The sequence below is a fragment of the Procambarus clarkii genome, chromosome 35 (assembly GCF_040958095.1).
Source record: "Procambarus clarkii isolate CNS0578487 chromosome 35, FALCON_Pclarkii_2.0, whole genome shotgun sequence".
Classification (NCBI taxonomy): domain Eukaryota; kingdom Metazoa; phylum Arthropoda; class Malacostraca; order Decapoda; family Cambaridae; genus Procambarus; species Procambarus clarkii.
In genome coordinates, this window is record NC_091184.1 from 1,607,622 (window position 1) to 1,631,911 (window position 24,290).

Below are 24,290 nucleotides of genomic sequence, written 5' to 3' on the forward strand. Positions count from 1 at the left end.
ACTCAATTTCTATGTTCTCTGTTAATCCCCAATGTACCTTCTTGTATATAAATAAATAAATATATAAATATGCAGGCAATGTATATACTGTATAATAAATAAATAATAAATAAATAAATGATATAATCGATAATTTTATACATTTTATGATAAACATTTTAAAAAGGGGGCATTATCATTGTTTGGCCGAAAAATTCGGCCAAACACGAAAAATTTATAAAAATAATACAACGTTCTGGCAACACCGTGGTGCAAACCGTTTAATGTTATGATAATAAATAACGTAATTAGAGTAAATTTTCCAGCCGCAATTGTCCGAAATCTGGTCCTCGCGGCTCGGGTGCGCCGTAGGGTGATGCGTCATACGTTGTAAGCGTCTAGTATTTCGCAATAGAGTGGAAAATATCTTGTTATGAATATACAAATTATAAACACACTCATTGGCAACAGTCTTGTGTGAGAGGGAGGGACGATAAGCCGATTACTGGCTCAGTCACCCCCTCTGTGTCTGTGCAGGCGGTCGTATGCCTGACGCGCTCTCACAGATCGTATTTTCTTGCATATACTGCACAATGGATATAGTATCGGACAAGAAGAAAGCTCTAAAGGCAAGAGCTCTACGCGTTAGCCAAGTAAAGAAGGAGCGTAAAGCCACACTGAGACAAAACAAGAGTTCTCTTGAGTGAAGAGAGAGGGCAGCCTCCCGCCCCACAACACACTACCTCGCCTCACTCCCTCACACTCCCAGGCACCCACACCTCCTGTGGCACCTGCCACACCTCTGTGGCACCTGCCACTCCTCCTGCTGCACCTGCCACACCACCTGCGGCACCTGCCACACCACCTGCGGCACCTGCCACACCACCTGCGGCACCTGCCACTCAAGATCTTAGACCTGCAACTCAAGACGTTCTCCCTCTTGATGTTGCAAGATGTTGCATATTTCAGACCAATTATATTAGGTTAGTATGTATTATTTTTTATATCTTGATACTACATCATAAATAATTGTAAATATAAAGCTGCTGTCTTTTTTTTTTATTTTTTTTATTTATTTTTTTTTTATTTTTTTTTTAATAATTTTTTTTTTTTTTTTATCAGGCGATCTTCATGGAACTTACACACCTTACTGAAGGAATGCCAATCTACAAGGGTGGTAATTTTGATTGAAATTGGTCGTTCATCAACCTCAGCCAAAGGTAGCTGAACTTTGACCTTGATTTTTTACAGGTAACTAATTTGCAACTATATGGTTGAATAACTTTTTTATTTATTATTCAATTTACATGGAACTTGCACATTATATGTAGAGTCTGTGCCTCTAAAAACCCAAGTTATATTTTTCCCCTAAGATCATTTATTGATTTTATATATATTTATAAACATCATTTTGTTGCATAATTTTTTGGGTGAACTTTGAAAATTTGTATTATTGCACTAAATAGGTTTGGGATAATAATGCCACTAGACAACCTTTATTATATAGTATTGTGATAGCTGAGTATCATAGAAATAATTTCAGTTGATATTTGTATTTGTTATATCAACTTTAAAACATGTAAAAAAATGGTTAAAAAAAGTTTTTTTTTTCTCCCTCTCTATTTAGGCTGCGATGCTGAAACTTGGACCACTTGCAGCCCTCTTCACGTGTAACACGTCAATAAATTTTCATTGCACTAGAACAACTTTTATGAACCCTACCTTAACCCAGTTTTATCCAGTGCTCCCACATGTCCCTTAGGCTTGTATTTTAACTTATTTATGTTACTTGATCTATAATTGTCACGCTATCACGGAATAAATCCACATATTGACTTAGATATCTCTGAAGTTACACAGTTTTTACACATTATCACTCCCAGTGAATTAACTTAATTAACCCCCTGTCAACTAGTGGGGCTAGGTTTCCTAAGTCTCCTTGTCTCATTTTCTGACTTAATTTTTAACTTACTCTTAACTAGTTATTTACTGAAATTATTTAATTGAGTGCATTAATAGTTCTTCAGGTCTTATTAATTATACAGTCATAACTGAACTATTTATAGTTAATAATCATTAGCTTAAATTTGCCTATGCTTATTATTCAACTTTTCTTTGATTTCATTTATTACCTAGGTTGCCTAGCCTCGCCATGCTCCCTTACTCCATTGTACCCCTGGCTTTGCCTGTGTCTCAAATTGCAAATTGTTACTTACAGTGTACCTGAGAGTACTTGTAAGCAATCTACCTCATTTTTCATTTTTTGCTCAATTTGTTTTTGTATTGCTTAGTCTTGTTTATATTTTTGTTTTGTATGTCTATATCTTGTGTTTTGTATAGTCCATGTTTATATGTTTTTTCTTTAATCTCATTTATTACCTAGGTTGCCTAGCCTAGCCATACTCCCTTACTCCATTGTACCCATGTAAGCCCCTTTTGTGTTTGTTTTGTACAGTATTGTGTACATTTTTTTCCCTATTTTATAGCTTACTTCTACCTTGTAATTTGCCTTTCTTTCCTTGTATTTCCTGCAATCAGCTTTTTTTATGCAGACAAGTATAGACCCAGAACTTAACCTCTTATCCACTATCTATGACAATAATCACTTTAATGATCTAAATTGCAGATATTTTGCAGCACATGATGTAAACAATGTATTAACTCATAATCACAATATCTCTGTAATCAATTTGAACGTTAGATCCCTAGGTAAACACTTCGATGATGTTAGTGCCTTGATTGAAGCTATTGACAACAAATTCTCTTTTATTATACTTACTGAAACATGGTTGAAAGAGGATACTACTCAACTCTTTAACATGCCTAACTACTCAGCAATTCACAACTGTCGTCAACTTCAGAGAGGTGGTGGCACTGCTCTTTACTACCACCAAGAACTAACATGCTTAAAAGAAATTAGAACTAGAGACTGCTATGGGGAGTATATCTTCGCCAGCTTCAGAGTCAAGGGTGCCGAGTCTGTCCTGTCTGTGGGTGCAGTCTATAGAATTCCCAACACTGATGTGTCTGAATTCAACTCAAACCTTAGAAATCTAATACTTGATAACAGACTGAACAAAAACCACCTAATTATCGCAGGGGACTTTAATATTGACCTCTGCGAGCCAGAACACCCTACTGCTGTTAGCTTCCTCAACTGTATGAATTCCTGCTTCCTCATACCCTTAATCACTAGACCTACTAGAATCACTGATAGCACTGCCACGACTCTAGATCACATCTGGACCAACATAACCTCTCCGCTTACTTCAGGTATAATCACCGATAGCACTACAGACCATTACCCCACATTTCTCTTAACTAACATTATCAAACCACCTCTAGAAACAAGGGAGTTAAGCTTTAGGCTGCACAATGAAACTGCTATAAACAATTTTATAACTGCTGCTGATAATGTCAACTGGGAGTCCGAGTTAGGTAACATAGGGGACATCAACCTAGCAGTGCAATCTTTTCTACAAACAACTCTTAGCCTTTATAACACCCACTGTCCTAGGCTTACAAAACAAGTCACAAGCAAAAGGCTTAACAATCCTTGGCTTACAAAGGGAATACTGAAATCCATTAACAAAAAACACGACCTTGAGAAGAAGTATAGGTTAGGAATTGTCTCCAAAGAATTCTCAAAGAATTACTCATTATTGCTATCTAAGATAATTAGACGAGCCAAAACTAAATACTACGAAGATAAATTTACCCAAATAAAGAGCAACATTAAACAAACTTGGAGCACAATTTCACAAATATTGGGATCAAAGAAATCTTTAAATAACAAACCGACTCTCCTGTCTAATAACGATGGTCAGCTTTCAGCCTCTGATTCTGCTATTGAGTTCAATAGGTTCTTCTCTTCCATTGGTTCATCCCTTGCAAATGATATTCCATCTTCCAGTACTGACATTAAGGACTATCTTACAGGTAACTATCCACAGTCTCTGTACCTAAAGCCTATTAACTCCACTGACGTCAATGAGATAATCCTTTCCCTTAAAACCAAGTCTGGTGCCCTTGAGGAGATACCAACTTTAATTTACAAAAAAGCCTCCAGATCTTTAGCCCCTGCTATTGCTTTGCTCTTCAACAAGTCACTTGAACTCCAAACCTTTCCAGATATTCTAAAAAAAGCGAGAGTAACGCCTGTCGACAAATGTGGTGATCCCACAGATGTTAACAACTACAGACCTATATCAATCCTGCCAAACTTGTCAAAAATTTTTGAAAAACTAATATATAAGCAGCTTTACTCATATCTAGCCAAACTCAATATACTTAGCCCCTGCCAATATGGCTTCAGACCCAAAAAAAGCACTAACGATGCACTTATTAGTATGCTTAACTCGATTCATACAGCTCTTGATAAAAATGAGTTCCCTGTTGGGTTATTTGTGGACCTGCGTAAAGCTTTTGATACTGTCAACCACCATAACCTTCTTCTTAAATTACATCATTATGGAGTCAGAGGACACTCCCTACAATACCTCGAGTCCTACCTTACTGACAGGCTCCAATATGTTTCTGTGAATAATACAATTTCTCCCACCCTACCCATCAACATTGGTATTCCTCAGGGCAGCATACTTGGCCCTCTCCTCTTTCTCATCTACATTAATGACCTTCCAAATGCCTCCCAACACCTCAAACCAATTCTATTTGCTGACGACACAACCTTCATTTACTCCAGTCCTGACCCTCTTGCTCTAAATGCCACAGTAAATACTGAGCTAAATAAAGTCCATCTTTGGCTAACTGCCAACAAACTCACCCTTAACATTGACAAAACTTTCTATATTCTGTTTGGCAATAAATCCTCTAGTCAAATAAATCTCAAAATAAACAATACCCAAATTTGTAACAAATTAGATGGCAAATTCCTTGGCATTCTCATTGACCACAAGCTGAATTTCCAGGGACACATTCTAAATATATCAAAAAAAGTTTCAAAAACTGTGGGCATTCTTTCTAAGATCAGATATTATGTACCACGCCCTGCCCTGGTGACTCTCTATTACTCCCTTATCTATCCTTATCTCAACTATGGTATTTGTGCTTGGGGTTCTACTACCCAAAATCACTTACGTCCTCTAATTACCCAACACAAAGCTGCTATTAGAACAATATCCAACTCTGGCCCCAGACATCACTCGGTACCCCTACTCAAATCTCTGAATATGTTAGATATTAAGTCACTGCACATTCTCTCATGTGTATTATACATATATAAAACGCTAAACTATAATGCCAATCCTGATCTCAAAAGCTTCATAGAAGGTTGTAACAGAACCCATGAGCACCACACCAGAAATAAATACAGTTTTGATATTCCTAGAGTACGACTTAATCAAACTAGAAATGCTCTGCAAATCAAGGGGCCCAGAATGTGGAATGACCTTCCCAACCATGTTAAAGACTGTACCTCTCTCAACCAGTTTAAGATAAAAACTAAACACTACCTAATAAATTCCCTGTAATCTACCTCACTCCTCTATTGTCAACCCATGTCTGTTATTTTCTTTTTTTTAATCAACACTGTTTGTCAACCTATTGTATTTGTGCTGCTTTTTCAGTCATGTTCCCCCTTTTTTTTTATCTTTATTTGTATTTGTTCTCAACACTTTTTATTCTTTATGCTCAATTAGTATTAAGTTCTAGATATTAATGTTTTTCTTGCCCGAATCGCATTGCGTAATAGTGGCTTTAGGCATTGTATGTACTAGCTCTATCTATATATCAATCCATTAATGTAACATCACTTGTATGTATATACCTTACCTGAATAAACATCTGAATCTGAATCTGAATTGTGGGGTTCAGTCCCTGAGCCCATTATGTGCCTCTGTAACCCTTTCCACTACCGCCCACAAGATGGGTATGGGGTGCATAATAAATGAACTAAACTAAAACTTCTTTATTGACAGCAGAGGAGCGTTAGAGTCTTTAAATAGCAGACGCCCAGTATATCAGAATATTGTGATAGAGTGTAGAGAGAATGTTAAGAGACTAGAAAAAACTGGGTATAAAGTAAGATTCATGTGGATCCCTTCACATGTGGGAATACTGTTGAATGAGGTAGTTGATGACATAGCGAAGAGAGCCACTGAAAAAACTCTTGTTGATGTTGTATGTCAGTTAACCTTGAAACAAATAAAAACAAGACTCAAGGTGATTCAGGAGGGTGAAGAAATGATAAAGAGAATGGCAATGGTGGACAGTAGTAACACACTTAAGAATTATTCAATAATAAATACAAATTTGTCCTTCACTTATGGTAAAGGAAAGTCTACTTGGAAGGATTCAATTTACATGAGATTACGATTAGGATATAAATATATCTGGCAATACGGTGTTGATGTCAGTGAAAAAGATAAGGAGTGTAAATTATGTAGTATGCCGTACGCCCACACCTTAGAACATTATGTATTAGAGTGTCAACTTATTGAAAAATATAGAAATAAGGAAATAAATAGTGTACCACATCAAATTGTTTGGATGTGTGATAATGGTATAATAGACAGTATACTTAGGAGCTACAAGAATTTTGCCCCAAGAATGTAACAATTATATGCTGTACTTGCTGTATGCAATGTTAAATGGGATTCTTGTACTGTTATATGTCTATTTGTACTCACTGAATTTGTGCGCCCCTTGAGGGACTTGAAGTAGAGGGGGGTAGAAATAGCCTAAGCTACTCTATCCCTTTGAGATGTATTTATTGCTTATCTCAATAAACATACTTGAACTTGAATTATGAAAGATATTACAGAATTAGGAGGAATTATCAATCATGGTTAAGCACTTATGTTAAAATTAACGTCAATTGAGAACAGAGAATAAGTCTTGTATGTTACCTAAGAAGCATTTGACTTCAGTAAGATTTGTATATATGAAAAAGTATTTCGTCATTGGAAAATAAGTACCCAGTCTAGTTTCCTAAATCATGTAATTAGTGAAATACAAGTGCTACTGAATATTGTAATTAATCTGGCTCTTGTATCTAGATAAATCCCAATTGTTTTGGAATAATAAAGTCACCTTCAGTGACAAATACTGGATTTTAGTTAATAATCATTTTCAAAGATTAATCTGGCAACTAGCCTGGGTCAGCCTGTGAGAGGTCAGTGTGGAGAGGTTAGTTAGTGTGTGTTGGAAGCTTCCTGGGGGTCAACATCTCTCAGAGAGTAAGGCTGAACAACTGGCCTGGGTCAGCCTGTGAGAGGTCAGTGTGGAGAGGTTAGTTAGTGTGTGTTGAAGGCTTCCTGGGGGTCAACATCTCTCAGAGGGTAAGACTGAACAACTAGCCTGGGTCAGCCTGTGAGAGGTCAGTGTGGAGAGGTTAGTTAGTGTGTGATGGAGGCTTCCTGGAGGTCAACATCTCTCAGAGAGTAAGGCTGAACAACTAGCCTGGGTCAGCCTGTGAGAGGTCAGTGTGGAGAGGTTAGTTAGTGTGTGTTGGAGGCTTCCTGGGGGTCAACATCTCTCAGAGAGTAAGGCTGAACAACTGGCCTGTCTGTGGTGTTTAAGGTATCTGTCTCTGAAGTTTTAGTACAGTGTAGAGTCCACATCATTTTTGTATTCAGTATTCAGTTTAGGAAGTGTTCAGATAGAACGTTTGAAACTTACCATTATTTTCAGTGTTAATCTTTGCTGTAATAAATCTGTTATAGAATTTGTGGTGTTTAGTGGAATTTCCCCAACGATAATTTTTCATTGTTGTTGATCTTAAGTCCCCGTGTTTGAAACCTGGGTTCCCCCTGTAAGCCTGCAGCTGCTTTAGATTCAGCTGCTTACAACAAAAGTTCCAAAGTAACACGGGCTATGGTGAGCCCGTAGTGGACTTACCTGGCACAGGAGCGGGGCTATAACTGCCCTGTAAGCCAGCAAGCATTTATTTAATACCAAAGATAGTCCCTTTATACTTAGATTTAATTCCCACACTAACGTCGAAATCTTATCCCATCCTTTTCCGATAACTGGGGATCCATTTTCGGGGTTTATGCCTAGTTGAGGGAATCCTGCTCCACCGTCAATTGAGGAAACTAATCAGTGGGTAGCAGGTGGTGGCGGAGAACTTCAGAGTTGCAGTATAACATAGAAGGGTACAGTATCCTCCAGCCGTGACATCTAAACTGTCAAATGTTTAGATCTTGACGAGGTGAACTATTATAGGCTACACAGCACATACTCTGGTTCCTGTATATAGTTTTACTTAGTAACGACCAGCATTTAACCAGGAAAGTGAGGGTTAAAGGCTAGCCCCCCTTACACCAGTAGAACAGTCCAGGGTCCCGGTAGTACAGTCCAGGGTCCCGGTAGTACAGTCCAGGGTCCTGATAGTACAGTCCAGGGTCCCGGTAGTAGAGTCCAGGGTCCCGGTAGTAGAGTCCATCACAAGTCAACAATTTGGACGATGTCAATCCGGACACTTTCTTCAAAAGGTCAGATGTAATACGAACGAGGAGCAAAGGGTTCAAGCTCAACAAGCCACAATGTAGGACAGAAAACAGGAGAGGCTTCTTCACCCGTATGGTTGTAAACCCGTGGAACAGCCTACCCGCCAAGGAGTAGGTAAGGTAAACACCAAAACTCTACTGGGTTTTAAAATACAGATAGAAAAGATCATCCAGGCAAATGGGTAGGAACTTTGACAAGCCGCCAACTTCCTGTCCTCGTTGAGGCCACCAGTATTAGTGGCTCTCAGGTTAAACGTCAGCAAAGATCAGTAACCAAAGAAAATGGGAAGAGCACCGTGGCGGGTAAGCGAGCGAGCGAGTGACGTCATCACAACAAAGGTTGCTATAGACGTCTCCACGACTCGTGAAGTTCGCCTGTCTTAAAGACCTGTGTCCACAATACCCGCCAAATTGTCCCTCTCACAGTACTCTCAGGACACTTGTGACAGTGTAAGTGTGTGGTGAGGCCACACCATTGAGGATATACCACGAGGGAGAGACAAAACTGTTGAAGGAAGGAGTCACTGGCTCCACCTGACCACCTTGTTCCTCGCACTCTCATCATCCGTAAGTTCTTGAGTACTTTCTGCTCCACCATTGTCTTACACCTCAACATGCAATTGTTGGGGTGTGGAAATAGGCCTATGGCAGTGTTGGGGTGTGGACATTGGCCTATCGAATATGATAATTTTTATAATAATAATAATAATAATAGAGAAAATCTACTGGGACTGTGTGGTGTTGCAAACCCATGACCAAGGCATTGCCAGCTGCATACTCTACCACTGTACCACCACTGACTTCCTAAAAGTCTTACAATCAGATTTCTACTGATATCACAGGAAGTCCTGAAGCCAGGCCAAGTTTTACGTAAGGCCCCTAAGCACTCAGGTGAAGGGGTTAAGTATTGTAGTTGAACACCGTATGCCCATCTTCAGATACACAGAAAATCGCACTAAGGAGATATACATCAATGAACGATCCACTGGGGCTGTGAGGTGACGCAAACATTGCAGGTTCACATCGCCTCACAGCCCGAGTGAATTTTCTCATTGATGTATATCACGTTAGTGTGATTTTATGTGTAAATAATAATATTAAAAATATTATTATTATTCAAAAGATTGTGTACAAAGAACATAAGAGTAATAAATGAATAATGGCTTTACCATTGTGATCATTGCTGTCTTATATGTGCTATCAATCTGCTGTATGGTGTCTGTTAATCTTGTTTAAATTAACAATCAAGTTGACAATGTAATCAACCAGAGCTTTAATAAACCAATGTGCTTTAATATACTTACTATTCTCTCTCATCTCATTTTTTTTTCTTGCAATGTATGTTATCATTTTATTAATTCTGCTAGAATTTACCTACTTAAAATTAGCTGTTAGGTAATAGTTAGATAATGACCTGCCCGAAACACTGCGCGTACTAGTGGCTTTACAAGATTGTAAATATTATGCTATGTATTCTCTAACACAATGTACCTTCTTGTATATAAATTAAATAAATAAATCAATCCATAAGGGCCGTGAAGAGGGTTCGAACCTACATCAGAGAAGATCCCAGACGCTCCTTAACCACTTAACTGCGCCAACCGAGAATACGCAGTTTGTCAACCGAGAAAGCTCATTTTGATTTTTTCGTACCCATTCTAAATGTGTGCGAGGTTGGTTGTGTACGAAATGGACTCTTAGGACCTCCAGTGAGAGGTAGCCATCTAGGAAAAAATTCCCCTTATGCCCTAGGGCTGCTGGCTGGGTTAGTACCGAGTGGCACACGCGCCTCTGGCTCCCAAACACCTGTCCGACGCGAGTTGAAAGATCGTGCTTTGTCGGTGAAATTCAAACCTTAATGTTTGAAGAATATAAGGGTCATAATATTGGTGAAGCTAGACGCAATAGGATCTAACACAAAGATCAGATGCAAGTGATACAGCACCTATGAGGACGATACAGCGAGCATATCCAGTTGTAGCTCTGAGCGCCACCCTTGCCCATCTATGCTATCTCCAATTTATTTAGATGATACATAGATGAATCGTTTTCTGCATTCAGTGATGATGCATCTGATACAAGTAGCATAGATGAGCAGTGTTAGCGGCTTCCATGGTGGTGTTTTCCATAGATATTTTCAAGAATAGCTGAATCTCTTCTTTACTGACGGACACTCTTTGAGGCTGGCTGAATCTCTTCTTTACTGACGGACACTCTTTGAGGCTGGCTGAATCTCTTGTGTGGGACCTTACAAGGGGATCTTTTCACGACTACCTTACAAATTGATCTTTCCTTGTAATCTTTTCAAGACTACCTTACATTTTACAAGCTTGGATACATACTACCTACAGGTACTAATGCCAAGGGTGTACATGAGTGCGTTATTTGCAAGCACACAGAACAAAGAAACAGGAAGCGAAATTCTATCTGTACCTGGTGCAACGAGAGCGAAGTCGCGCTGTGTACCCTGGACTACTTCATTGATTATTACTCACTTCCGAAGTACTGATTGTGTAATACAGTGTGTTAGTGTGTAAATAGTGTGTGAAACTGTACATATTGTAATTTTAGTGAATTTTTAACACGTAATATTGCGACAATAAACATTTATTGTGGACACATTACTGACACATGTATCACAGTTTCATGGAACATTATGAACATTCTGCTGTATACATATTGTAAAGGATACAAATATGCATCATATATGCACACAAGCATAAGAAATATTGCCGGAACAACCGTGGACATATTCAAGAGGAAACTAGATTTATTTCTCCAAGGAGTGCCGGACCAACCGGGCTGTGGTGGGTATGTGGGCCTGTGGGCCGCTCCAAGCAACAGCCTGGTGGACCAAACTCTCACAAGTCAAGCCTGGCCTCGGGCCGGGCTTGGGGAGTAGAAGAACTCCCAGAACCCCATCATCCAGGTATCAACCAGGTATACGATAAAAAAACAAACAAATAAAACCAAATTGGAAATACATAAAACAGATAATTGAAAATATATTTGTGCCAACATCTGGTGCTTGAATGGCCCGCGCGATGATGTCTGGGCGTGTCACGCATGGGCCACCAGCCCCTGATGACATCACAACGCACCTTGTCCACATCCCCAGAGCCAAAGTAAGTGGAATTTGGTATTTATTTTTACATAGATATTGTGAGAGTTTTAAGTGGTGGAATAAATGAAATTGTTATAAGGAATTGAGCTCGGAAAATTTCTAAGAATTTTCTTTATTCTTTAACCTTTATTCCTGTCGTGATATTCAATTAGGTCGCCTGAGGAAGGACTTGCTTAGCTAATACACCAGTGTAGTAAGCAGCTCATTCCTCACTTTGGGACCATGTATGAACAATTGACTAGGCGCGAGCAAACGCCGAGACCCCAATGAAAATTGAAATCCCCTCCACTTGGTCGTCGACCTTCGCCAATCGCTGAAGCGAATCTAACGAGTAGGTCCTGGGCTCTCACAACAATAATTTATTGTTATGTGGTGCCGTATATTTGGTCCAAAACTCAGAATCGGTCTCAATTTTATTAGTCGAGTGTGAAGAACACATGCATAACAATAATAGTGTGTGGGGTGTAACGAAAAGACAGTGTTAACCATAACAACTTAGTTTATTCAATAAAGTACTAACTACTACAACAAAACAAAAAGAAATGTCAATGACGTTACTCGAAATCCTTCCTGTGACACTATCAATGACAGCTAGACACCAGCCCCTCGAACTGCATAATGAACTAACTCGAACATAAGCGTGAACACAGAGGCATCAATAAAAAAAAAAGAACTAACAGATCTATAATCACAATTACAACAAATGACACAGTGGGTTTTGAAACACGTCTCCAGTAACCTCCTAACTGTTCTACGCCTCAGTGCAGTCTACACCTGCAATGGCGGATGCAATGCAATCAAATCAATAGTCTTTCAATGACAACAATAACTAATGGGTTCACTGGCAACTCCAGCAAACCTTCCTCAAATTAATCCTTACGTTAACACTCCGTGCCACGGACGATCAACAATCAATAACAATTGATTTACGTTAATAACACAAGAACATTTACGTTAATAACAAAATAGCATTTACGTTAATTTAATAACTCTTACAACTGTCACTAGTAACGCAGAAATTACACAACACTCTACCTGTCGAGCATTCAGTGAGAAAATCCCATTAATTAATCCCTGTACTACCAGACAGCTGATTAATCTCTTTACTAGTTACGTTAATTTACGTTAATCAGTTACTAATCACTCAGCGATGGTAAACTCTGATTTACAATGTCCAAAGTGCTAAGAGAACGGTAATCACTCGTGATTAGCTTTAGAGTAATTAATTATTATCCTCAAGATCAATAATTAAACAATAAAAATACGCAACCTTTCACACTGGCTCAGCAATTTACATTAAGGTATGAATTCCGTCTAAGCCTTCCATACTCAGACCAATTCAGGTGGCTAATAACAGTAATTAGCTCCACGTTTACGTTATTCTAAAATGACGTTACTCCTCCCACGAGTCAATCAAGTGCCGGTACTTCCGGACAGATAAATAATGACGTTACGTTAATGGAACAATGAAGCATTCGTGTGAGTCGATCAAACAAGGATCGAGGTTAATTATTTTGACTTCCTGAAACACGTCAATTACCCGGCCCACTGACCATTAATTACGACAGACAATACTGGTTGATACCTGGTTGATGGGGTTCTGGGAGTTCTTCTACTCCCCAAGCCCGGCCCGAGGCCAGGCTTGACTTGTGAGAGTTTGGTCCACTAGACTGTTGCTTGGAGCGGCCCGCAGGGCCACATACCCACCACAGCCCGGTTGGTCCGGCACTCCTTGGAGGAATAAATCTAGTTTCCTCTTGAAAAAGTCCACGGTTGTTCCGGCAATATTTCTTATGCTTGCTGGGAGGGTGTTGAACAACCGGGGACCTCTGATGTTTATACAGTGTTCTCTGATTGTGCCTATGGCACCCCTGCTCTTCACTGGTTCTATTCTGCATTTTCTTCCATGTCGTTCACTCCAGTACGTTGTTATTTTACTGTGTAGATTTGGTACTTGGCCCTCCAGTATCTTCCAGGTGTATATTATTTGATATCTCTCTCGTCTTCTTTCTAGTGAGTACATTTGGAGGGCTTTGAGACGATCCCAATAATTTAGGTGCTTTATCGCGTCTATGCTTGCCGTATATGTTCTCTGTATTCCCTCTATTTCAGCAATCTCTCCTGCTCTGAAGGGGGAAGTGAGTACTGAGCAGTATTCAAGACGGGACAACACAAGTGACTTGAAGAGTACAACCATTGTGATGGGATCCCTGGATTTGAAAGTTCTCGTAATCCATCCTATCATTTTTCTGGCTGTTCAATATTTGCTTGGTTATGCTCCTTAAACGTTAGGTCGTCAGACATTATTATTCCCAAATCCTTTACATGCTGTTTTCCTACTATGGGTACATTTGATTGTGTTTTGTACTCTGTATTATGTTTAAGGTCCTGATGTTTACCGTACCTGAGTACCTGGAATTTATCACTGTTAAACATCATGTTATTTTCTGATGCCCATTCGAAAACTTTATTAAGATCAGCTTGAAGTTTTTCAATGTCTTCAGCCGAGGTAATTTTCATACTGATTTTTGTGTCATCTGCAAAGAATGATACGAAGCTGTGACTTGTATTTTTGTCTATATCTGATATAAGAATAAGGAAAAGCAGCAGTGCAAGGACTGTACCCTGAGGTACAGAGCTTTTAACTGCACTTGGACTAGATTTTATATGGTTGACCGTTACTCGCTGAGTCCTGTTTGACAGAAAACCGAGTATCCAGCGTCCTACTTTACCGGTTATTCCCATTGACTTCATTTTGGGTGCTGTCACGCCATGGTCACATTTATCGAAAGCCTTTGCGAAGTCCGAGTATATCACATCAGCATTCTGTTTTTCTTCTAATGCCTCAGTGACTTTGTCATAGTGCTCAAGTAGCTGTGAGAGGCACGATCTTCCCGCTCGAAATCCATGTTGGCCTGGGTTGTGAAGGTCATTGGTCTCCATGAAATTGGCGACCTGACTCCTAATCACTCTCTCAAATACTTTTATGATGTGCGATGTTAGTGCAACTGGTCTATAATTCTTTGCCAATGCTTTGCTCCCTCCCTTGTGTAGAGGGGCTATGTCTGCTACTTTAAGTGCATCTGGTATCTCCCCCGTGTCCAAGCTCTTCCTCCACACTATACTGAGTGCCTGTGCTACCGGCACTTTGCATTTCTTTATAAATATTGAATTCCATGAGTCTGGACCTGGGGCTGAGTGCATGGGCATGTTTTCAATTTCTCTTTCAAAATTTAGTGCGCTCGTGTTGATATCAGTTATGTTTACAGGGGTTTGAATATCCCGCATAAAGAAATTGTCTGGATCTTCCACTTTCATGTTTATTGGAGTGCTAAACATGTCCTCGTACTGCTTTTTTAGGATTTCACTAATTTCTTTGTCATCCTCCGTGTATGAACCTTCACTTGTATGAATAGGTCCAATACTGGCAGTGGTTTTTGCTTTTGATTTCGCATATGTGAAGAAATATTTTGGACTTTTCTTTATTTCCTGATTTGCTTTCTGTTCTAACTGCCTTTCTTCAGTTTCATATGAGTGTTTCAATTTTCGCTCGATTTCTTCAATCTCCCTATTTAAATTATTCCTTCTTTGACAGGAAATTTGTGTCTGCATAATCAGTTCCGTTATTTTTTTCCTGCGTTTGTAGTGTCGTCTGCGTTCTCTTTCTATGTTGGATCTCTTTCTGGCTTTCCTCAAGGAACATGTTTTAGACAGACTTGATACGCTTCCGAAGTCAGTTTTTCTATTCCTTCTGTAGGACTTGTATTACTTAGAACAGTTTCCCATGGAATGTTTGTAAGTTTCCTGTTTATTATCTCCCAGTCTATCCATTTATTATTAAAATTGAATTTACTGAATAGCCCCTCTCGCTTTATCAACGTTTTAGGTCTATTCTGAGTATTGATGGTCGTTTGCACTTCAATGAGCTTATGATCTGAGTATGTGGTATCTGATATTGTAATGTCTCTGATAATGTCTTCATTGTTCGTAAAGACCAGATCTAGAATATTTTCATTTCTCTAATTCTTATCCGGCTGACGGCTAGGCTCCTTGAGACTACCGAAGCTGCTTGCAGGAAAGTAAATTAACCCAAACGTATTCTACGTTACTCAAATTGTCAAAGAACAAATTCCCTTACAGCAATGGGCGTTCCCTTGGTTACGTTATATTAATTGCCTCGCATCACCTCACTGAATACTGGACTTCGATGTCCTACCAGATAAACAGGAGAATACATGTGTACCCAAGTACTCGTCTACAGCCGAGTTCACCCACGACAATGACAAATCACACTAACAAATCACAGTGATTTACGTTACAATGCGGTTGCAATGACAATTCTGCAGAACCTAGTAAAATAATATACAGGACATGAACCCTCTAGAACACTGCCCCACAATGACTTTACTGAACTGCAATCACATACGGTGATTGCTCAACTCTAGCAACAATCACCATCAAATAACAACCCCTTTGCAATAACATACTCGGCAATATTATAGACTCGTGGGTTGGTTGGTGTTGTCGTCGTCGATCCTTCTCTACGGACAACCCAACCCACAACTCGGTAGAGTGCTTATACTAGGAGATCACCCTTGGCGCTTCTGGCTCTTGGAGAGGGGCTCAACGTCACACGTTCAGGGGATGCGGCTCCAACACTTAGCCTCGTCGTCACGTGCACACACCCACTCGAGCCGCTGTGGCTCCCCACTCTCTCCTTATGAGATATGATCTCCTCAATCCCCCTATGACTTACTAGTATTACCTCCTACCCTGTCCACAGCAGTGGTTCATGGTTCTTTCTCTCTCTCCTTCTTTACTACCTCCTGGGAAGCCTCACTAGGACAAGGGCAAACACCAGCAAATTGTGACACATTTACTGAACAAAGCACATACACGATACATACACACATATAATAATAATGAATCCTATACTCTATAATATCACAATCAGGTTGCACTCCAATACCATCAGAACTCTATTATCAGCTTATCAAGTGGTATCCTATCTCCTGGTTCACCACCTGATACTATTAACCTCCTCAAGTTGGTCAAGCCTACACACTGTTGCACCATCAACAAGATAACATATATATATAGAAAATCAGCATTTGAATGCAATAACATATACCAGTATAAATGTTCATTGATACTTCAGTATAAAAAACTCCTTGGCATAAGAATGCAAACAGTCACTCACCTCTCACTGCGTCTTGCACGCTACTGACAACCAAACACTATCAACTCCCTACTAGTAATCCACCAGAACTTCCCCTTCCACCTCTGGAAGTTCACAACCCTAATATCCTTAGGTTCTTCCAGGCTTCACTACCAGGATCCTCTGCAGCTCCTCCAGGCTGCTATCATGAAGTTTCCTTGAGTAACTACGGTGCTTCACCCTTCTGTTAGGTTCTTCCACAGCTCTCTTGGCTGCTACACCACCTCTACAGAAGCACGTGACACTCCTCTTCACTGCTGCTTCTCCTCACAGCTCGAGGTCCTCTGCTCCACTACCTTGGAGTCTCATCAGCTACATCATCTGCTGGCTTCGAAGTTCTCAGCAACTTCTTCCCCAAAAGACAAACCTGCAACCCATCGACGTTCCAATAAAATGTTCCCCATTAACACATAAACAAAAATAACCACACAATATGCTTGCCTCAAACCTCTATCTGTTCTCTACATACAGTGAGAGTGGACTCCCCCGTTTTGGGCGGGTCCATACTCCACCTCGCCTGGCGGCGGCGTCCTCACTCGCTGGGAGGGTCTTCCTCCATCCGGAGCCAGGCTCCCTCAGTCGTCCGCCAGAGCTCAGAGAGGACGGACGTCGCTCCGTGCTCCTCCCTCTCCACTCTCCTATTTCAGGCCTTCTGCCTTATTAAAACATGTCTAACCTATAAATAAACATTGCTACTGTCGCTGGGCACACGACCAACTACAATGCAATCACTATGAACTGGCGTATATCGTGCTTACCACAGAACGTCTGGTCGAGGGCGCTTCTTCCTCTGACGAGGTTTGGTCAGGGCGCTCCACGGCCCACAATAATGCTTCTGGGCGATTTAATATCTGCTCGTCGACCAGGACTTGAGACCACAACGTTCCCAGCTCGATTCCACAGCTGGTACGTCCGCTCACTTCTCTTCTCTTCGAGATATATCACTAGGGGTTCCCTTCTGGCGGGAGCTCAAACGGAGCGCGGCTTCCCCCTGCGATGTCTGGCACTCAAGTGAGGTCAAGGTCCTCCAGAAGCGAGCCTCACGCCTCCAGCAAAATGTCCACATCTCCTAGCCCGTCATTTATCTATTTTCTTCTGCATTGCCCATAATCTCAAACTGTTACACATATCCAACCAACTATTTTACATATGCGTTATCACCTCAATACTTGCTAGACCTTCTAGTTAGGTCAGGCTTGCTGAATAACTCTCAAGAAGGGAGACTCGTTTCTCCTGCAGGCTGAGATCATAACACTCCCCTCCCCTTATTTTTGAGAGTTATTCCAGTGGCAAAGCTCGGGATAATACATCCGCCACCACACTGTCTCGTTCTTCAACCAATTGGTTCGAACGGTTGATCTGTTTACATACTCCCGTAGGAGTCTACAACTAGTTCGTTGCTCCTTGCAACATCTGGCTCACAACTCGCCAGAAATATGATCTTCTCACAAACGATTTGACTTCTCTGGCACCTCTTGGCTAGGCTGTCCTCCTTGGACGCCTGCACTCCATCGGTCCACTCTACTTATTGTTTCCACCCTCCGTTTCCTCGTCTTCCTCTCTTCACATCCAGAGTCAGACATCTACTGTCTGTATCTCCTCTGTCGTCTTCACACTTCCATCTACTGCCATTATACTTTCGTCTCCTGTCATCATACTTCACTCCCTCGTCTTCACCGACTATCCTCCCTTTCGTCTCATTTATCCGAGACCTCATCCTGTTTGACTTACATCGAGTCCTCGGCTTTCTTCTATTCCTCCATGCTTGCATCATCATCTTCTTCCTGCACTTCTCACCTCTATACAACTCCATTTCTTCTCCTTCGACTCTTCTTCGTTCCCTAAAAGTTTCTTCGGGCACTGTATTACATCCAACAGCACTCGACCGTACATGTCGCTCTATCTCTCCCAGAGTGCTCGTAAGCATCTCTCCACACATACTGTCTCTTCTCCTTTCATTTTCTCGGCTATTACTCTTCACCATCTCTCCTCCACGTTTTCTGTGAAACATGTCAACTCTTGACATCTCCCGCAACTTAACTCCATTATCCATATGCCTCTGTGCTCGTGGACCACTTGACGCTCTACTCTCGTCTTCAGTCTGTCCACATCTTTCCTCATTCCTACTCAGCACAGTTGCGTTCACCTTCCGACCCTTAATTTCAGCAGTCTGGGCTCTACTCAGGTCCGCTCTCTTCTCACGATTCTTCTTCGGCTGGGCCATCTTCACTTTCGACCTCACCGAGACTCCATTTTCCTGGGCTGGACCTTCATCAAACAGCCACGCTATGTCTACATCGATCTCTTCCACCGGTTTAATCGACACTGTCTCACCTTCTCCAGTGTCTTCCTCGTCGGCCAACTCTGCCTTCGTCACTACCGAGACAGGGTTTTCAATGGCTTGGCGGTCTCCTGACTCATCTTCTCGGATGTCAGTCAGGTTCACACTCTCAGGTGTCCCAACCGTGCCGTGGCCTTCTGGGCTCTCCTCTGGCACAGTCTCCGCCATGACTCTTGTCAACACCTTTGTCCCACACAAGTCATTTCCCAGGATCACTTGGACTCCTGGAATAGGTATGTCGGGGCACACTCCCAACATCACCTCTGCCGACACATATTCCGACCTTAGCTGGACAGCACATACGGGCATGTCACTCTCCGACAATAACCCATATACTTTCATCTTCCCACTGCCAGCTAATCGTCGATCATTCCCAATCAGGCTTCTCACGATCAAGCTCTGATTAGCTCCGGTATCTCTTAAGATACCAACTTCTACCTCAGGTTGGCCTCTTATACTGATCCAACCTTTGCTCATGAACGGCCTATACCTCTCGTTCACTAAGTTCGCTCTCTGTGGTTTGTCTTCGAACACATTAGTATATTTACCTCGGGGGTCACACATGGCCAGGGTCACAACTCTCTTGCCCTGCCGACAATCTCGCATCACGTGACCCAATCCGTTACAATTGTAACATCTCATCTGGGAAAAGTCTCTTCTATATGTACCAGAGTAGCTCTGACTCTGCCCACTCGTATTGGAGTTCCTCGGGCCAGACGTACTACTCGTACTCTGTGGAGCTTTACTGGACTCTTGATTCCCTGGATAACGATTAGTTTCTCGTTTAGCTCCTCCATCCTCACTTCCAGACGAAGTGCGCGACCTACTCTTCTGAGTTTTAGGGTACTTACTTTTATCTGCCCATTTATCAAAATTTTTCTCATCCCAGACTCTTCTGGGCCTCTCGTAATTTCTTCCTCCCCAGACTCCATTGGATCTGCCATTGCTGCGTCTCGCCTCGCTTCTCACTCTGTTCTCCCTTAAGCTCTTGTATGCTTCAGTAATCCTATCCGCCCTATCTGCGGCATCTTTCACCTCCATTATCCCTGCTTCTTGGATCTTGAACTTTGTTTCGGGATGCATCATCTCCAAGAACTTCTCCATGACCATCAGTTGCTTCAGGTCAGCATAAGATCCAACTCCAGCAGCCTCAATCCACTTCTGGAATCGTCTTTCCAGATCTCTTGCTGTCTCAGCAAACGTACATGCTCCAACTTTCACCATCTCTCTGAAGCGCTTTCTATAAGCTTCTGAGGTTAACTGAAACGAGCGCAATATGCTGCTCTTTACCGTGGCATAATCCTGGCACTCTTCCAGTGACAATTGGGTGTACGCCTCCCTGGCTGCACCGGTCAATCTTAACTGGACCAGCTGGGCCCATTCCTCCTGTGGCCACTCCTTGATACTGGCTACTTTCTCAAAATGCTCGAAAAAGCTCTCTGCCTCTTCGGGAACAAACAAGGGAATGTCCTTCTCCCTAACCCTAACATCTGGTGGGTGTGATACCTGGGTGGTGCTCTCTGGCAACCCATGTTCAATCCTTTGTTCAGCCAAGGTTCTATTCGCTTCTATCTGCATTTGTTTTGTTCTCTCTTTTTCTTTTTCGACCTGGGCTTTTTCTTTTTCGACCTCTAGTCTTGCTTTCTCTTTTTCTTTCTCTTGTTCCAACTCCAGTTCTCTTATTCTGGTTTTCTCTTTTTCTACTTCCAGTTTGGTTTTCTCGGCTTCATTTTTCATCTGGAGTTCCAATTTCATCTTTTCCAGCTGGAACTGTCTCTCCTTGTCCTCTCGTTGTTGCTGCATCTGGAGCTCTAACTGGAATCTCTCCAAGCTCCTATTCCGGCTACTCCTACTACTGCGGCTACTCTTGCTGCTCCTACTCGATCCCTGGGATCTCACTTCATCCTGCCCATCATCCTCCTTTCCACTTTCAGCTCCTTTTTGGGCTCCTTGCTCTGCCGCTTCACTTCTGGCTCTCAACTGCCTCAGGATCTCATCCTTCATCCCAGCTAATTTAGATGCTTTCAACCTGATGCCACATTTTTCTGCTATTTGTTTCAATTGATCCCTCGTGCAACCTTCCAAGTCCTCAGGCTTGCCTGACTCCACAAATGCTTGCACCTTATCCATCTTTGTCCTGTGAGTCTTCCCAAGAGAGAATATACACCTGCGGTCACACAGTTTATTTCAGCAAGGGTGTACAAATCCACTCTTGGACAGGGTGTGGGTGTGTCAGTTCACTCTCCCGGACACAGGCCCCCAATTTTATTATAGACTCGTGGGTTGGTTGGTGTTGTCGTCGTCGATCCTTCTCTACGGACAACCCAACCCACAACTCGGTAGAGTGCTTATACTAGGAGATCACCCTTGGCGCTTCTGGCTCTTGGAGAGGGGCTCAACGTCACACGTTCAGGGGATGCGGCTCCAACACTTAGCCTCGTCGTCACGTGCACACACCCACTCGAGCCGCTGTGGCTCCCCACTCTCTCCTTATGAGATATGATCTCCTCAATCCCCCTATGACTTACTAGTATTACCTCCTACCCTGTCCACAGCAGTGGTTCATGGTTCTTTCTCTCTCTCCTTCTTTACTACCTCCTGGGAAGCCTCACTAGGACAAGGGCAAACACCAGCAAATTGTGACACATTTACTGAACAAAGCACATACACGATACATACACACATATAATAATAATGAATCCTATACTCTATAATATCACAATCAGGTTGCACTCCAATACCATCAGAACTCTATTATCAGCTTATCAAGTGGTATCCTATCTCCTGGTTCACCACCTGATACTATTAACCTCCTCAAGTTGGTCAAGCCTACACACTGTTGCACCATCAACAAGATAACATATATATATAGAAAATCAGCATTTGAATGCAATAACATATACCAGTATAAATGTTCATTGATACTTCAGTATAAAAAACTCCTTGGCATAAGAATGCAAACAGTCACTCACCTCTCACTGCGTCTTGCACGCTACTGACAACCAAACACTATCAACTCCCTACTAGTAATCCACCAGAACTTCCCCTTCCACCTCTGGAAGTTCACAACCCTAATATCCTTAGGTTCTTCCAGGCTTCACTACCAGGATCCTCTGCAGCTCCTCCAGGCTGCTATCATGAAGTTTCCTTGAGTAACTACGGTGCTTCACCCTTCTGTTAGGTTCTTCCACAGCTCTCTTGGCTGCTACACCACCTCTACAGAAGCACGTGACACTCCTCTTCACTGCTGCTTCTCCTCACAGCTCGAGGTCCTCTGCTCCACTACCTTGGAGTCTCATCAGCTACATCATCTGCTGGCTTCGAAGTTCTCAGCAACTTCTTCCCCAAAAGACAAACCTGCAACCCATCGACGTTCCAATAAAATGTTCCCCATTAACACATAAACAAAAATAACCACACAATATGCTTGCCTCAAACCTCTATCTGTTCTCTACATACAGTGAGAGTGGACTCCCCCGTTTTGGGCGGGTCCATACTCCACCTCGCCTGGCGGCGGCGTCCTCACTCGCTGGGAGGGTCTTCCTCCATCCGGAGCCAGGCTCCCTCAGTCGTCCGCCAGAGCTCAGAGAGGACGGACGTCGCTCCGTGCTCCTCCCTCTCCACTCTCCTATTTCAGGCCTTCTGCCTTATTAAAACATGTCTAACCTATAAATAAACATTGCTACTGTCGCTGGGCACACGACCAACTACAATGCAATCACTATGAACTGGCGTATATCGTGCTTACCACAGAACGTCTGGTCGAGGGCGCTTCTTCCTCTGACGAGGTTTGGTCAGGGCGCTCCACGGCCCACAATAATGCTTCTGGGCGATTTAATATCTGCTCGTCGACCAGGACTTGAGACCACAACGTTCCCAGCTCGATTCCACAGCTGGTACGTCCGCACACTTCTCTTCTCTTCGAGATATATCACTAGGGGTTCCCTTCTGGCGGGAGCTCAAACGGAGCGCGGCTTCCCCCTGCGATGTCTGGCACTCAAGTGAGGTCAAGGTCCTCCAGAAGCGAGCCTCACGCCTCCAGCAAAATGTCCACATCTCCTAGCCCGTCATTTATCTATTTTCTTCTGCATTGCCCATAATCTCAAACTGTTACACATATCCAACCAACTATTTTACATATGCGTTATCACCTCAATACTTGCTAGACCTTCTAGTTAGGTCAGGCTTGCTGAATAACTCTCAAGAAGGGAGACTCGTTTCTCCTGCAGGCTGAGATCATAACAGCAAGTACTATAATTTCCAAATATTAGAATACTGCACACACTTACTTCCTGTTGCAAATGACCCCAGTGCTCTCAATAACCCCTAGAACATAGGTCCACACATTGCAATCACCACAGTAAATAACACAATAACACTAGGCACCGTGACACTACGATTATATATATATATAATTACTGCTGACACATGTAGCCTACAGTTATCAAACGTTATTGGGAACACTAAGGAGATCTCGCACTCCTTAAATCACATGGGTGAGTGATTTATCGATCCCGCATGCCGATAAACACTATCGAGAGTTACGTTACTCGACAGAGCGATGGCGGTCTCTCCAGACAGCCTCGTCACTCACCAAATTCTACCAAAATTATGTTAATACTGCAACCACAATACATATATATATATATATATATATATATATATATATATATATATATATATATATATATATATATATATATATATATATATATATATAATATATATGCGAACAAGCCTGAATGGTCCCCAGGACAATATGCAACTGAAAACTCACACCCCAGAAGTGACTCGAACCCATACTCCCAGGAGCCACGCAACTGGTATGTACAAGACGCCTTAATCCACTTGACCATCACGACCGGACAAAATGAGGTAATAGCCGAGGCTATTTGAACCACCCCACCGCCGGCACTCGGATAGTAATCTTGGGCATAGCATTTTACCAAATCTAACCCAAATCTAAAATATTTTACGAAATATATATATATATATACAGAGCACCACTTGGTTTCCAAACCCCTTGGGGACGAGACCCGTCGGTTAACATGTAAGTTCGTATACGAGAAATAGAGGGGAAAAAATAAACTAGAAATGTAAAAAGAAATTTTTCCGAAAAAATTTACGAAAAAACTCTAGGGGAAAAAATCGACAGGTTCA

General features: G+C 41.9%; 1 protein-coding gene and 1 long non-coding RNA gene across 2 annotated transcripts in view; both read left to right on the plus strand.

Annotated features, from left to right (window-relative positions):
• The first annotated feature begins 224 nt into the window (after window positions 1–224).
• On the plus strand, window positions 225–1,736 carry LOC138371201 (uncharacterized). Its single transcript, XR_011230333.1, has 3 exons — window positions 225–962; window positions 1,102–1,230; window positions 1,607–1,736. It is a non-coding gene; the product is annotated as an uncharacterized lncRNA (long non-coding RNA).
• Window positions 1,737–8,748: 7,012 nt separating this feature from the next.
• LOC138371339 (tripartite motif-containing protein 5-like) overlaps window positions 8,749–24,290 on the plus strand; it is a 77,376-nt gene continuing 61,834 nt past the window's right edge. The window contains exon 1 of the mRNA XM_069336127.1: window positions 8,749–9,014. The gene's annotated coding sequence lies outside the window, so the exon portion shown is untranslated. The remainder of the gene's footprint in view (window positions 9,015–24,290) is intronic.